Below are 14774 nucleotides of genomic sequence, written 5' to 3'. Positions count from 1 at the left end.
TGTATGTATGAAACACGTATTTTATGTAGGTATGAATGGTAACACTCGTTGGTAGTAAATAAATGTTATAATAAATGAATGAATATATACAGTGTAGAATATTTATTGTTGGTGATTATTTAGTGTTTGAGTTATGGAGATAACTGAAGTAAGTATGTGTATTTAAACTGTAACTATACAGCACGTTTTATATGTTTGTGCAGAAGCTTATTGTCTATCACTGTGTATTGTATAAATGAAGTAACTATGTAACTTACTAATTTTTACCGTGGTGGGAAATGGTGTGAGTGGTGGTGCAGGTGGTGTGTTGACTGACGTGGCGTCTGTTCAGCAAGCACGCATGATGACCTCAACTTCCCACACTGGTAGCTGTGGTGAGTGAATGAGTAGCGATGAGTAACTTGAGTGAAGACGAGTGAGTAAGATGAGTTGTAAATCGTGTCTCACTCTTCGTTTGTTTGTTCCCTTTATTCTATGTGGAAGTTTTCTCTGTCCTTTTCTCTAGTGATTTATTCGTTGTAGGATGAAGACTGCCGCTACTTGTAGGTGCGTGTAGAAGATTATACAGACGACGTAGAGTTGTTAATTGTAGTTGATTGTAGATGGCTGTAGTTGATTGTAGATGGCTGTAGACTTTGTAGAACTGAAGCTAACCTTGTAGTCTCGGTTGCTTTTGTAGAAATTTGCTTTTAATTCGAGACGATGTCCGCAGATTTGCTGGTTTGTCGTTAAGCTACTTGCAAGGCGTCGAGTGATCTCTTGACCTCTGCATCAGCGTAATGATCTGGGAGACGGAGGGGCAGGAGCTGATATTGTTGGTTGTTGTCAATCTTGATATTTTGTAGGAATTTAATGTTGATTCGTAGACGAGGTTCGTATACGTTCGCTGCTACCAAATGTCATAAAGACTTTGTAGTTACTTGTAGAGAAGTATATTTTAGACTTGTGGTCGAGCGGCTTTTATATCTTGTAGTAGTTTCCCCACCAGATGTCATGTAGTGACGGGAGAGGTAAAGAATAGTATGGGACTATTTTTATTTGTCTTGGAAATATTAAACAGGTATAATAGTATAAGTCCTGGGTAGCTACCTCCCTGTCTCGCTATCTCTCTCTCTCTCTCTCTGTTCTAAAACTAATCTCCGTCTCGACCTCTCTCTAGGGTCGCTTGTCTCCTTCTAAACTCTCTTTCCTCACATCTCGTGTAGTAGGGTGTGTGTGTCACGTATCTTCCTCATGGCAACAGAACTTTCTCACGAGAGGACTGCTGACAGCTAACTGAATCATCTCCTTACTGGCCGCTGTCGTCAGCTTTCCTCCGTGTAAGCGTTTAGCGCTGCTCGCTTCTCGCAAACACAACACCTTCTCATCATTTGACTTCCTGCTTCTATCTGTCTCTCTATCTATCTATTTATTTATCTATCTATTATGTAGTATGATTTGCAATTATAATATGGAGACCTACCACAAAGGAACCCATGGATAATAAGTTGCTGTTGTGGTCATAGATTCATCTCCAGCGTGAACCTGGTGGACTGTAGGCTTAAGCTGTCCTCCTACCTCAATCCTTCCTTTTTTCGGGGCACAGGGAAGCATATGAAGGCAGTTTAGACGTCCGGACATATTTATGCCACCAAACCATGAATAACGGGAATAGACAGATGTACGTATGGCATGCTATCAAGGTGCCGTGAATTGTTCAGATGGAATACTTATGGCCATAATTGGAAAATTACTTATCTGTACGAGGGTGGTGGAGAGGGACGCCTTCACGTGGTGGGACTGATATCACTGGGAGGCTCCGCTGACTGGTTATACAAACGTCCCTCAACTCCTCCCTATCCCCTGAAAAGAAGGATGGTGGACTGCAGGAGAAAGGCAGTTTCAGCTTGTAGTCCATAGGGTTTACGTTCAGATAAACCTAGGACATCAACAATAACAACAACTACTCCTACTACAACTACTACTACTACTACTACTACTACTGCTGCTGCTGCAGCAAAACAACCTGCAAAGGGTCAATTTTGGTCAAAAGTACTGTATCCCGTAATAAGCACCCTTTTCTAAGTGTGGGTATAAATTTACTACATAAACAAACATCAATGTAGAGGAGGGAGGAAAGCAACTGAACAGGAAAACAATTACTGGGAAATCCCGTGGGTTAGAGCGAGGACTCCGAAATGAGATGAGCGGCAAAGGAAATGATAGCTATTAAAACTCGTCAGTCCAACGACGTATTATATTTTTAGCTAATTCTTACTACTTTTAGTCATTTTGTTAACTGTGGCGAAAAAAGAAAAATGTTAACTGGCAGACAGCATTAACTTTCTCACAACCTGATTTCTCACCTTAAGCTGAATAAAGGCATCTGAAGTAAAGATAGATAGATAGATAGATAGATAGACAGTTGGATAGACACAGAGACAGACAGAGAGATAGAGATATGAAAGATGGATCGATACACAGTTAGACAGAAAGATACATAGATGAAAGATGGATAAATATTATAATTAAACAGACAGATACACAGAGACAGAGAAATAGACAGGTAGATAGACATGAATGTATGGATAAATTGATAGACAGACAGATAAACAGACAGGCAGGTAGATACACAGATTGGTAGATGGATGGATAGATTGGTAGATATATATGAATGGATTGATAGATCGATGGATAGATATATAAATAGATACACAGATAGATTGATAGATAGATAGATGGATAGATAAATAGTTAGAAAGATAGATAACTAGCCAGACTGACAGACAAACAGACAGACAATCAACCAGTATAATCATTACGGCATTCATGAGCTACACTGGCAGAGTCGATCCAGGGTGGTGGAAATAGAAAGGTCTCCCAGGTCCTGCCTCACCCTCTCCTCTGCACTTGGGGAGTGAGGGACGTATATATAAATTCACTTCATTACGTAAATAACAAGGCAGTGAACGATGACCTTTGAAACCCAACGATGCCATCTTAGGAATACAATCAACTTTTCACACTGTTAAACCCCTGTCACACCAGAGCTGCGAGGCCACGGCGGGCCCTCTACGACCAAAAAAATGGGAAACTCGCCGTAAGGACGCACAGATCTACTAAGCCTCGCTCTGAACTCTACCTAGGTCCAGTTAGGGTCTCCATGATCGCCTCAGGTCGCCTAGGCGCGGCGATTGTTTTGGACCTGCTCAAAACCATCGCACTGAGGTCACCGAGGTGTCAGCTCGCGGTAGGCCCGTACTATAGGGTCGCCCTGGCATCTCACTGCCATCTACCTGATCGCAGTAACCTCTGCTTGAACTCTACTTAGGGTCGCACAGATCTACTTGGGCTCGCCAGATCCTCCCTTTGCGACCCTAAGTAGAGTTTAAGTAGAGCTTACTACGTTCAGGTAGATGCCACTACAAGCCTAAGTAAACCTTTCTGCATCCTCACTGCATCACCACTGCGAGTTTTGGGCTTGTTCTCGAACATAGGATGACCCCAGGGCGTTGCCACGGAGACCATTGCCTTCTTACTACGACCGTAGTGCGTCTGCAGTGCATCCCTAGTGCATCCCCACTTTAACACGTGCACACTCACATTTGATATAAGTACAGCTTCAGCATCCACACATCATTTTCCAGGTCCCCTTCATATGTAGGAGTTTCATTTTTGCTCAGTTAAAAAGTGTAGCGATATCATTGTGCACAGCCGTACATCTAAATACAGTAATGAATAAACACTGAACTCTATGTATGAAGTAAACAAACAGGATGGAGAGGCAGAAACGGAGGGAATGTAAATATAACAGCAAGAGTGAAAGTGATACGGATGTAAATAGTGGTGGGTCGTCGTCGTTGTTGTCTGTCGTCATCAGTCATCATCACAACCCCATCTCCTATTACTATGAAGAAGGGACCTGATTTCTTATTAGCTCCGAAATGAAAATAAACGAGAGAATAAATATAGTCTGGAAATAAAGATAACTAAATAACAGTGATAAACTACATGAAAAACAAAAAGCAAGCGCATTATCCTGTCAAGGTCTTAATTATGTATTTTTTTTTTTTTTATGCGAGGAAGAAGGAATCAAAGGCCATGAGCCAGCAGTAACAGTTCCCTCCAAGAGAAAAACAAAATACAATAGAGAGCCAAATTCAAGATCCGATCATTTTGAGATGCCTGGACACACTGCGATTGAAAGACTGGAGATCATAGGCAGCAGGAAATACAGACAGAGGGAGACAGTTCCAGAGCTGACCTGTTGCATAAATGAAAGACTGGGAGTAACGGTTAACTCTTGCATTAGAGAGTTGGACAGAAAAGGGATGAGAGTTTGCTGCCAGACGGGTGCTACGCACCCGCCGTAGAGGTGGAGGAATGCAAGCAGACAGTTCAGAGGAGCAGTGATCATTAAAGTAGCGATAGAAAAGAGATAAAGATGCAACAGTGTGGCGAAGAGACAGAGGTTGAAGGGAGTCAGTAAGAGGAGGAGAGTTAATGAGACGAAAAGCCTTTGACTCCACCCTATTGAGAAGAGCTGTATGTGGGGAGCCTCCCCACACATGAGAGTTGTACTCCACACAGGGGCGGATAAAACCCCTGTATAGATTCAACAATTGTGCAGGGGTAAAGAAAGAGCAGAGTCAGCTTAGCACACCCAACCTCTTGGAAGCAGATTTTACAAGAGATGTAATATGATCTTTCCAAGATAAGTCCCGAGTAAATGAAACCCCAAGCATGTTCAAGGATGATGCAGGATTAAGCTGAATATTATTAAACATTAGTTGGTATAGGTGTGGAAGATTTTGTCAGGTTGATAGGTGTAAGAACTGAGTCTTAGATGCATTAAAAACAACCATATTATTTTTACCCCAGTCAGAGATACGAGCCAAGTCAGACATTAGGTGTGCCATAGCCTCATCCCTTGTTTGTTGAAGTAACTGTTGAGATGGGCGTTGCGGGAACCGAATGGAAAGGTGAAGGGTGGAGTCATCAGCGTATGAGTGGATAGGGTTAGATGTACAGCTTAGATCATTGATGAATAAAAGGAAGAGAGTTGGTGATAGGACAGATCCCTGAGGAACACCACTGTTGACAGATCTAGGAGAAGGACGATAGCCGTCTACAACAGCGGCTATAGAATGACCAGAAAGGAAGCTAGCGATGAAGGCACAGATAGAAGGATAGAAACCGTAGGAGGGCAGTTTGGAAATTAAAGATTTATACCAGACTCGATCGAAAGCCTTTGAGATGTTAAGTGCAATGGCAAAGCTTTCATCAAAGTCCCGAAAGGAGGATGACCAGGAGTTTGAAAGGTAGGTGAGAAGATCTCCAGTGGAGCGTCCCTGATGGAACCCGTACTGACGATCGGAATGAAGGTTGTGATAGGAAAGATGCCTTAAAATTTTTCTATTGAGAATTGACTCGAAAACTTTTGAAATACAGGACGTTAAAGCAATTGGACGATAGTTGGAGGGTTGGGAGTGGTCACCCTTCTTTGGGACTGGCTGAATGAGAGCAAACTTCCAGCAAGAAGGAAAGGTACAAGTTGACAGACAAAGGCAAAAGAGTTTGCCTAGGCAGGGTGTAAGCACAGAAGCACAGTTCTTGAGAACAACAGGAGGGACCCCATCAGGCCCATATGCCTTGTTAGTACTGAGGCCAGTGATGGCAGAAAATACATCAACTGAAGAAATTTTAATGTCAGCCATGAGGAAGTCAGAGGGGGGAAGTGATGGAGGAACAGCACCGGAATCGTCTAAGGTGGAATTGGAGGAGAAAGTCTGTGCGAAGAGATCTGCTTTATCAGTAGAAGAAATAGCTACAGAACCATCAGAGTAGAAAAGAGGAGGGAAGGATGATGAGGTAAAGTTGTTAGAAAGATTTTTGGCAAGGTGCCAGAAGGAGCGGGAAGAATTCGAGTTGGAGAGTTGAGAGCATTTAGTATGGATGAAATTATTTTTAGTAGAGCGAAGAACAGACTTAGCACGTTTCCGGGCAGAAACGTAAAGATGATGTGATTCAGGGGTGGGTTGGCTCTGGTACCTTTTGTAGGCCCTCTCCTTGTTTCAGTAATAACAGGCATACTTTTTGTTTCCTTTTGTGAGTGGAATTCTTAAGAGCGTATAATTGTTAGAGTTTTTAAGAACCTGCTCCAAGATCGTCCTGCCTGGGGGTGTTCTGGGAACCTGTTGTGTTAGCACTGGACTGGGGGTTTGGAATAGGAGCTATGTAGATCAACGACAGCTATTCAGCCCACTTCACCTCCTCACACACTCTCACTCTCTTTCTCTCTCTCTCTCTCTCTCTCTCTCCCACACACACACACACACACACACACACACACACACACACACACACACACACACACACACACACACACACACACACACATTGCAGTACAAACCCAAACTTCATACTTTCACAACTCACACTCACATAAGCCACAACCTGCCAATACCGTACACTGTTTCATCTCACACTATCTCACGTCACACTACAAAACCTTACACAGCCACATCTCACACTGCCTTACCTTACACTGCCTCACCACACATTATACACATCCATACCTTACATAGTGATATCTCATACTGCTACATACCCCAGGCGCCTAACACAAGAATATTAACATGCCACATGCGAAAATAAACCGAGAATCTTGACTTCTTTTCTCTTCTCATCACTCTTTCCTCCTCGCACCAACACCTCCTCTCCTTATGTCTCCCACTTCTCCTCTTACCAACAATTCTTTTCCGTTTATTCGCTCTTTTCTCCTCTCACCAGTACCTCCTTTCTTTTCTATCGCTCTTTCCCTCTTTTCTCCTCTCACCAACACCTTCTCTCTTTTCTATAGCTCTTTCCTCCTCTCACCAAAAATTCCTCTCCCTTCTACCATTCTTTCTTCCTCTCACCATCATCTCTCTTTTATCTCTGTTTCCTCTTCCCACCAACATTTCCTTCCATCTCTCTCTCTCTCTCTCTCTCTCTCTCTCTCTCTCTCTCTCTCTCTCTCTCTCTCACCTACAACTCTCTTCCCTTCTATCGTTCTTTCCTCTTCTCCCCAACACGTCCTCTGTCTTCAATCACTCTTTCCTAATCTAAAAACCATCTATCCTTTTTTTTTTTTTTCTTTACTCCACTCCCTCCTATCACAAACACTTCTTCTCTCTTCTCTCACTCTTTCTTCCTTTCACCCTTCATTCCGACGCCTGGCACTGTCGTACTGTCGTCTCTATAACGATATCTGGAGCATGACCCAGCCAGTCACGCCGACAATCACACCGCTAACGAACTGCGCATATATTTATAAACTTCCCTAAACATCAGCTGTTTACGGGATTGCCTGTATACGCGTTTGTTTTCACTCACAGAGCACCAACACTTCACCGCCAGACTAGGGTGAATACTAGTCTGATGGAATGCGAAAAACGAAACTATCTGTGGTAACAGGTAAAGGTTGTGGTGACTTGAATATCTTGTAAATAAGTCCTGGTCTCTTATAAATACGGTCCCTGACTTATGATGAATTATGTACATGTGAATTCACGGTCACTAACACGTCATCTGGGCTGACAGTATCCGCCTTCATATTACCTTTGCGCCGAGTACACAGGGAATTAATGCACTTTTGTAGCTCTGATTACACAAACGAGTCCAACCTGTGGCTCGGATCAGTTAGGAAAGGGTCATTGACATACTACCTGGGTGGATGTTACCGGTGCAAATGATTAGTCACCCAATCCAGTATTATGCTAGGGTCAGTTGTGTATTGGTTCACTGCAGGACCGGAGCACTTGCCCTTGGAAGAGTAAGGCCAGTTTTCCACCACCCTGGCATACGACGGATGGCAAGGGAGAGAGTACAAAGTGTCCAGATTAGTAATTATTTATGCATTCGACTCTGAATATAGGATATGGAGCACATTTTCCTAGTCCAGAAGTCCATACACAACACTCCAACAGGGGGCTCGTCCGTGCACCCCCACCCCCCCAAAGTCACCTGATACATGGGCACTAAAACTCACCCTCCTTTTGGTGATAAGGGGAGCGCGGTAGCTCGGTGGTAGGGTGTCGGGCTCGTAATCGTGAGGTTGCGAGTTCGCGCCCCGCCTGGTGGCTGCTGTGCTGGGAGGGGTAGCGCTCTCCTACAACCCTAGCAGGGCTATATGATCTGATGAGGTCTAGCTCGGGGATTAATCCCTTTTGGTGATAAGCAAAGGATAACACATTCAGATTTGGTGTTATGATACTAGGACGGTTGTTTTATGGCATCTCGGTGGAACCATATAGAAAAGCTGAGAACACGGTGATAACGAACAGACAGCCACCAACAGACTGAGAACGCGAAGGTGTGGCCAAATCGCAAGTTTTGACGGTAAGTTTTAAAGCCTGAAATGATAATGATATATGTCTAATCTTTATATATTTCTAATTAAATTCTGTATTAGGATGTAGGTTGATCTCTATAGCAATTACAGAGTTTTCATTGTCGGCCGTAAAAAATTAGTATTATTTACATATCACACTCACTTTTCTTGATGCAGTTCAGTCCGATGCACCGGGTATAGAAAGAAATAAACCAACAATGTCACACAGGAGTCGAGTTCATTATCACTCCGTCATCTCAGTGGGTGTATGGTTGCCGCGGACATTTGTGTGGACAGGGTAATGGCGAGGTGTGGCGTGACTGAGTCCATTACACTAGCACAGTCCTTCTGGCCCCACATTTGTGGGTTATCATTGTGTGTGTAAGGCTGAATGATTATATCTGAAGTGTGTGTGTGTGTGTGTGTGTGTGTGTGTGTGTGTGTGTGTGTGTGTGTGTGTTTAAATTAAGAAAGAGTTGCATGGTTTCACAAAAAACATAGTGTGTGTGTGTGTGTGTGTGTGTGTGTGTGTGTGTGTGTGTGTGTGTGTGTCTAAATTAAGAAAGAGTTGCATGGTTTCACATAAGATATAGACCACACAGTCCCGACGGGATGTTTGGGTCTTATTCCTAATAAATAATGTTGTTTAATTCACTGCAGCTGTTCAAGTGGCTGTGGTTAGGGGTGTGAACAGGTCATCAAAGGTCAGGGTGTGGGTGTGTGAGAATACATGACAGGACACACTACTGCACCACATTGAATGCGCTGCCTGTGTGGGAAGCAACCTAGAAACGTGGAATATATTTAGCCAAACTCTAAGGATCTTTACATCTCGGGACAAACCAGCCTGTCTCATGTACTCTTAGGCTCATAACTTTAGTTTTCGCCTCTTTTATATGTTAGTTTTCTCTGCTGGCAAAGATTCCTAAGCTATGAGAGGCTTAGTAATTTTCCTCTGTCCCTTTCGATATGATGAGTCAGGGAGGAAGGTACCGTACCCTGTGTGTAATGTAGACGGAGTGGAATAATAGGCAAGCTTTTGTCTTTGACTGTACTCCCGCACCTTGCCACTTCAGCCATCCTTCAGACACACCAAAATATCAGATCAGAATAGCTTCTGAAGCTGGACTAACTTAAAATATGTGACTTCCTTATGCCGACGACGCCCTGGCAGACAAGATCGCTCATAGCCATTAATATACGACACCTTATCACACGTGCAGTATATCCCAGGCCACAGAGCCGCTCAGACGTTGCTTTAACCTACACACACACACACACACACACACACACACACTAGCACATTAGCAGCACCAGCCACCACGAAGTGTCATCAATAATAGCCCTGACTGCCCAACTCCCCGCCATTAAAATCGGATTCGTTTTATAAATTGCTTAGGAAATTTCGCATGACTTTTCTTCCTCAATTATTCGGCAAAGTAAGCCTCAGTATGCTCTTGTGGGCTACTAGTGAAAATTTATCAACAGCAAAACGACTTAAATAACACACAGGAGGATGTTAATATGTACAGTAATATGCAAAATAAATCGCGATGAACAAGGAGCATCGAAACCACCTCTGCCACTTTAGAATACGGCTGCTAATCTTGTGCTCCTGACTCACTAAACTTACGTGATGTCTCCCTGTCCTCATTAAAGTGGAGTAATTTACCTTGGTGTTTGCATAAGATGAGTATCGGGGTGATTAAGTGGCTAGGGTGCATTATATCCACAGTTGGACCCGTACCGTAGTTATTTACAATCAAGAAACGTAACTACATCAGCCACAGTGGGCAGGGATTCATAAAGGTGCTTAGCCAGTTCTTAGGGTAAACACGTCTCGTTAGCTCTTGATTACTGAGAGGAATTATATTATTAGCTTTTATGTTTTCCTTTCTTTTATCTCTCTTTTCTTTCCCTTTTCTTTATTTTTTTTCTCTAAAGTTCTGTCTAGTCTGCTTGTGAATTAGTTGATAGCTGTATGAGTTACAATTATAAAAACTAAAAAGAAAGATCGTAGACGCAGCTTAAACTGAACAGGTTTATGAATGCGTGTCCAGAATGATTTGGTCTGAGGAAGGATGGTGGTGTAGGTTGGTTAGGCACAATCGAACTCATTTCTTTTTTTTTTTTTATGGCAATTCTTCTTGAGGGTCGTACTTAAAAAAGATCGTAATCAACTTTACGATAAAAAAAGTCCCCATTACAGTTAGCTTTCATTACGGTTTGTCCTTTATTATTCACCCCATTTTGTCTGTGAAATGTTTGGCAGTTTTATGTGCGAGGACAGAGGTATATAAAAACAATATTAGTGTATTATAAGCTTATGATCTTTATAAATACGATATTTGATCCATATTTCACCCAAGTGTTTGCACATGTCTTGAGAATCCAACCAAGGAGATCAGAGTCACGAGTCACAATTACGAATACCTGGTACTTTTGTGTCACGAATCTTTATTACGGGTACCTGATACTTTTATGTCGAGACTTTTTTCACGAATACCTGGTACTTTTATGTCACGAATCTTTATTACGGATACCTGATACTTTTGTCACGAGTGTCAATTACAGATACCTGGTACTTTTCTTGCAGAGGTTAACCTACATCTGACTGACAGCGATACATTCAGTTTCAGTATGTGATCTATGTCTTATTCTTGCAATCACCAGACCATTTCATTGAGGTGGGGCCCACAATCCACTCGCTCGATGTGTAGTGTTGCTCTCAAGTGACTACACTGAGCGATAACATAAATTAGTTTCTGTAACCCAGGAGGCCATTCACTATGCCGGGTGATAACCATATAATTAAAAGGTCAACTGATGATTTTGTGGGTTAAAGCAGTCCAGTCGGATGGACCCATAAGGGTTTACATTTGAGGATGGGTTGAGATTTACTGTTTATATAATGTCTCTCTGCGGCGAATGAAGTTGATTACCCTTGCCTTAAATGTCTTAAATGAGAATTCAAGCCTCGGCTGCCTAAGCTCCTGATAACACACACACACACACACACACACACACACACACACACACACACACACACACACACACACACACACAAAGAGAGGGATCAGATGATAGATAGATGGATGGAAGAGAGAACCATTGTAGTGTGTGTGTGTGTGTGTGTGTGTGTGTGTGTGAGGGGGGGGGAGATAATTTAGTCCTTTCCCCATCGTACTTAATCTACATCTGAATCCGTGGAGGTAATATATATCCTATTGTTGATGCTGCCAGGTGATCTTATGAAGCTTAGGGAAGTCCTCTGGCAGCGAAGTTTTTATGAAGGCTTCATGCGGCCCCTCCACTAAAAATAGTCGCTAGTGAACTTAATCAAATTAGCGGAGATAGCCCGTGAGATTTATAGTACAAGTCGTCTTTTTAACGAATATCTATTGTTTTGCACACCGCGATAAACCTCCATGTGATCTGCACTGAGGGTGAAGATGCTGTCAGGCTCGAAAAATATAAGTTTCATTATGGCTTACTTGTGGTTTGACCTTGATTACTCCCTTCAGTACGACCATGTCTTGCATTTAATCAGGTTATCGTTGGATGACTGTGTTCCGCTGAAGGGTGAGATCTCATAATGATCGTGTTAAGGAAAGTCTCTCTTGAACAAGCGAAGTAGTCTGGTAGTAGTATTACAATTGTATGGGCGTTCTCGTCTCCTCATTCTAAGCCTTCCACCTCGGAATATCTCTGAGCCGAATAATGTCTTCACAAAGGGGCAAAAATATAGTTAAAATGACACCCTCAAAGCCTAGTGAAGGAGTCTGAAAACTGCAGTGCTACTACAGTGTATTTATACCCGTGATGATGGCCTCCACCCCAGATGTTTTTCATGACAGTCTCTCCTCCCTCTCCTACTCCACCAGTTCGAAAAATCTCCCTTAGGCTGAGTAAGATTTTTAAAAAATAACAGAACAGAGGAAGGAAAAACAAATGAATAAACAAAAATAATCCATACACCAAATTACTGGCATCCTCCATTCATAAAATATCTGTAACAGTTGGATTTGAACAGCTGAAGTTTGGGGGGAAACAACTCCTGGGAAGCTAGTTCCAGAGAATTGCAGTTCGGGGAAGAAAAGAACTCTGATAGGCAGAAGTTCTGCAATATGGCTGTGTGACAACCCAGTCATGAGCGCTACCAGATGCCCGTATAGCACGAGGGAAGGCATGGAGAGGTGGCACAATGGACGCAACTTAGTCTGAACATATGCCATAAAAATACCATAAAATAATGCAAGGGAGGCAACATTCCTTCTTACTTGTAGAGGAGGTAGTTTATTTATATTAGCAGGGTTATTAATAATTCCAACAGCTTTGTTCTGAATTTTGTCTAGTTGTTTTAATGCAACCTCTCCACATCCGTTCCACAAGGGTGAGCAATATTCAATCTGAGAGTGCACATGACTCTTATGCTTTAAATTATAGGTAACTGCTCGTCAGTGAAGAAGTTACGGACTCTGTACAATAACCCAAGTTTCTTTGGGGCAGTTTTAGCAAGTGCTCTGACATAAGAGGTCCAGCTGAGGGCATTGTTAAGTGAGACACCGAGAATTTCAATACTTTTGGAGATGGGAATATTAGTAGCACTGAAGGTAACATACGAATCTGGCAATATCTGTCTATTAGTAAATTGTATATATTTGGTTTTACTAGCATTAAATGAGACATTGATATTTTGTCCCCATTCAGTGATCAAAGTCTTGATTTATGGAGATCGCTGTAGTAAGTTGTGTTAAAAATATTAACCCGTGGCGTCCCGTCAACGTTCTTTAACGTCCACACGTTTTGTCACTGCCAATCCCGTCGACGTACATGAACGCGAATCAATTGCAAGGTCCCTAATTTGCACAATTTTCAATTTTCGCTAGTGATTTTTGGTACGAATACACGTGACACCTTCCTCTACAAGATGCCAGGCAGGGACAATGCCTTACCCAGCATGACCTCCTCCCCCCCCCTGCACACCATTGTCTCAGCAATTCACCTGTTATCAGTGACCTGGCCAGTAAAGCCATGTCATGCCACGGTACGAAATTCAGGGCCAGAGTGATTCCCCAATCAATGACAGTGTGGAGGACAAACTTTACATAGCATTAGAGGAAGAAACAGTCAGAAATGATGATCAGGTAGTGTGGCAAAAAAAGGTCAGGTATGGTGATGAGTTAGTGAGCGAAACAATGCTTATAATGCCTATATTACTGCTCAAAAACCAATATACTCTCGTACTACATATAAATTCGTACCAAGTAAATAAACAAATACCGTTTATGAGTGGTGTGAAATAGTTATCCTCCCATAGAACTCATTTTCTTTGGTGCCAGCCTGTTAGAAACCCCAGTCAGGTAAGGAGGTACTCCTACCTGTATCGAGTATTTTAAACCTCAGGTGAGCGATTTCTCTATGAATTATTGATATTTCTCACCAAAAGCGGAGGTTTGAGCCAAAATTTTTTTTTTCCAAAAATGGTCAGGATTGGGGGGAGTCAGTGGTGGAAAAGTGGTCGGGATGGGGCGGGTTAAGATTTATGAGTGGGTGTTTAAGTGTGAATGAACTGTGAAGTGTTGAGTCATCTGCATATAAATGGATGGGATTATGGGTGACAGATAAGAGATCATTAATATGAACTAGGAGCCCAAACTGATCCTTGTGGCACGCCAGCAGAAATCGAGTGGAATTTGGAACATACATTATCTACTTTTACTCCTGTCTTTCTGTCGCTAAGATATGAAGAAATTAGAGGAACAAAAGATGATAGGCCATAGCAAGGGCGTTTGAATAGCCGGAAGCTGTGCCAGACTGTCAAAATCTTTAGAAATAGGGCTACTGCATGAGTTTCTCCATGTTGGTCAATTGACTGATGGATGGTACGAGTCAGGAGATTGAATATATCAAGAGTGGATCTTTCGCGTCGAAAACCACATTATCAGCGATTAAGTTATTGGTCTCAAGATGTTGTAATATGTGCTTATTAAATACAGTCTCAAATATTTGACCAAGAGAAAATGTGATAACTATTGGTCTGTAATCATGTGGGTAAGAGGAACTTCCTTTCGTCGGCATTGGGTGGATATGGGCTTCCAGCCAAGAATTAGGTAATGCAGAAGTACGTATGCATAGTCTGAACAACTTAGCAAGAACTGGAGCAAGTTATGGGGATTTTTTTTTTTTTTCCAAAACAGTTGGAGGAATTCCATGTGGACCTGGAGATTTGTTGGTTGGTAAACTGTCATGGATGGATTTTACGTATCCTAAGTTAAGTAATTTCGGGAGAGTTAGGTTCTAGTACAGGGACATTCTAGCTGACTTCCTCAGAGTAGAATTTCTGGCAAATGTACTGACAAGGATATTTGCTGTACCACGCGGGTCATTTATAGTGTTACCATCTGAAGAGTACAGTGGG

Source organism: Coenobita brevimanus, chromosome 13, assembly GCF_032717465.1.
Source record: "Coenobita brevimanus isolate Jiangsu-jjx chromosome 13, ASM3271746v2, whole genome shotgun sequence".
Lineage (NCBI taxonomy): Eukaryota > Metazoa > Arthropoda > Malacostraca > Decapoda > Coenobitidae > Coenobita > Coenobita brevimanus.
The sequence above is the reverse complement of the archived record's forward strand: the minus strand, read 5'-3'. Positions refer to the sequence as shown.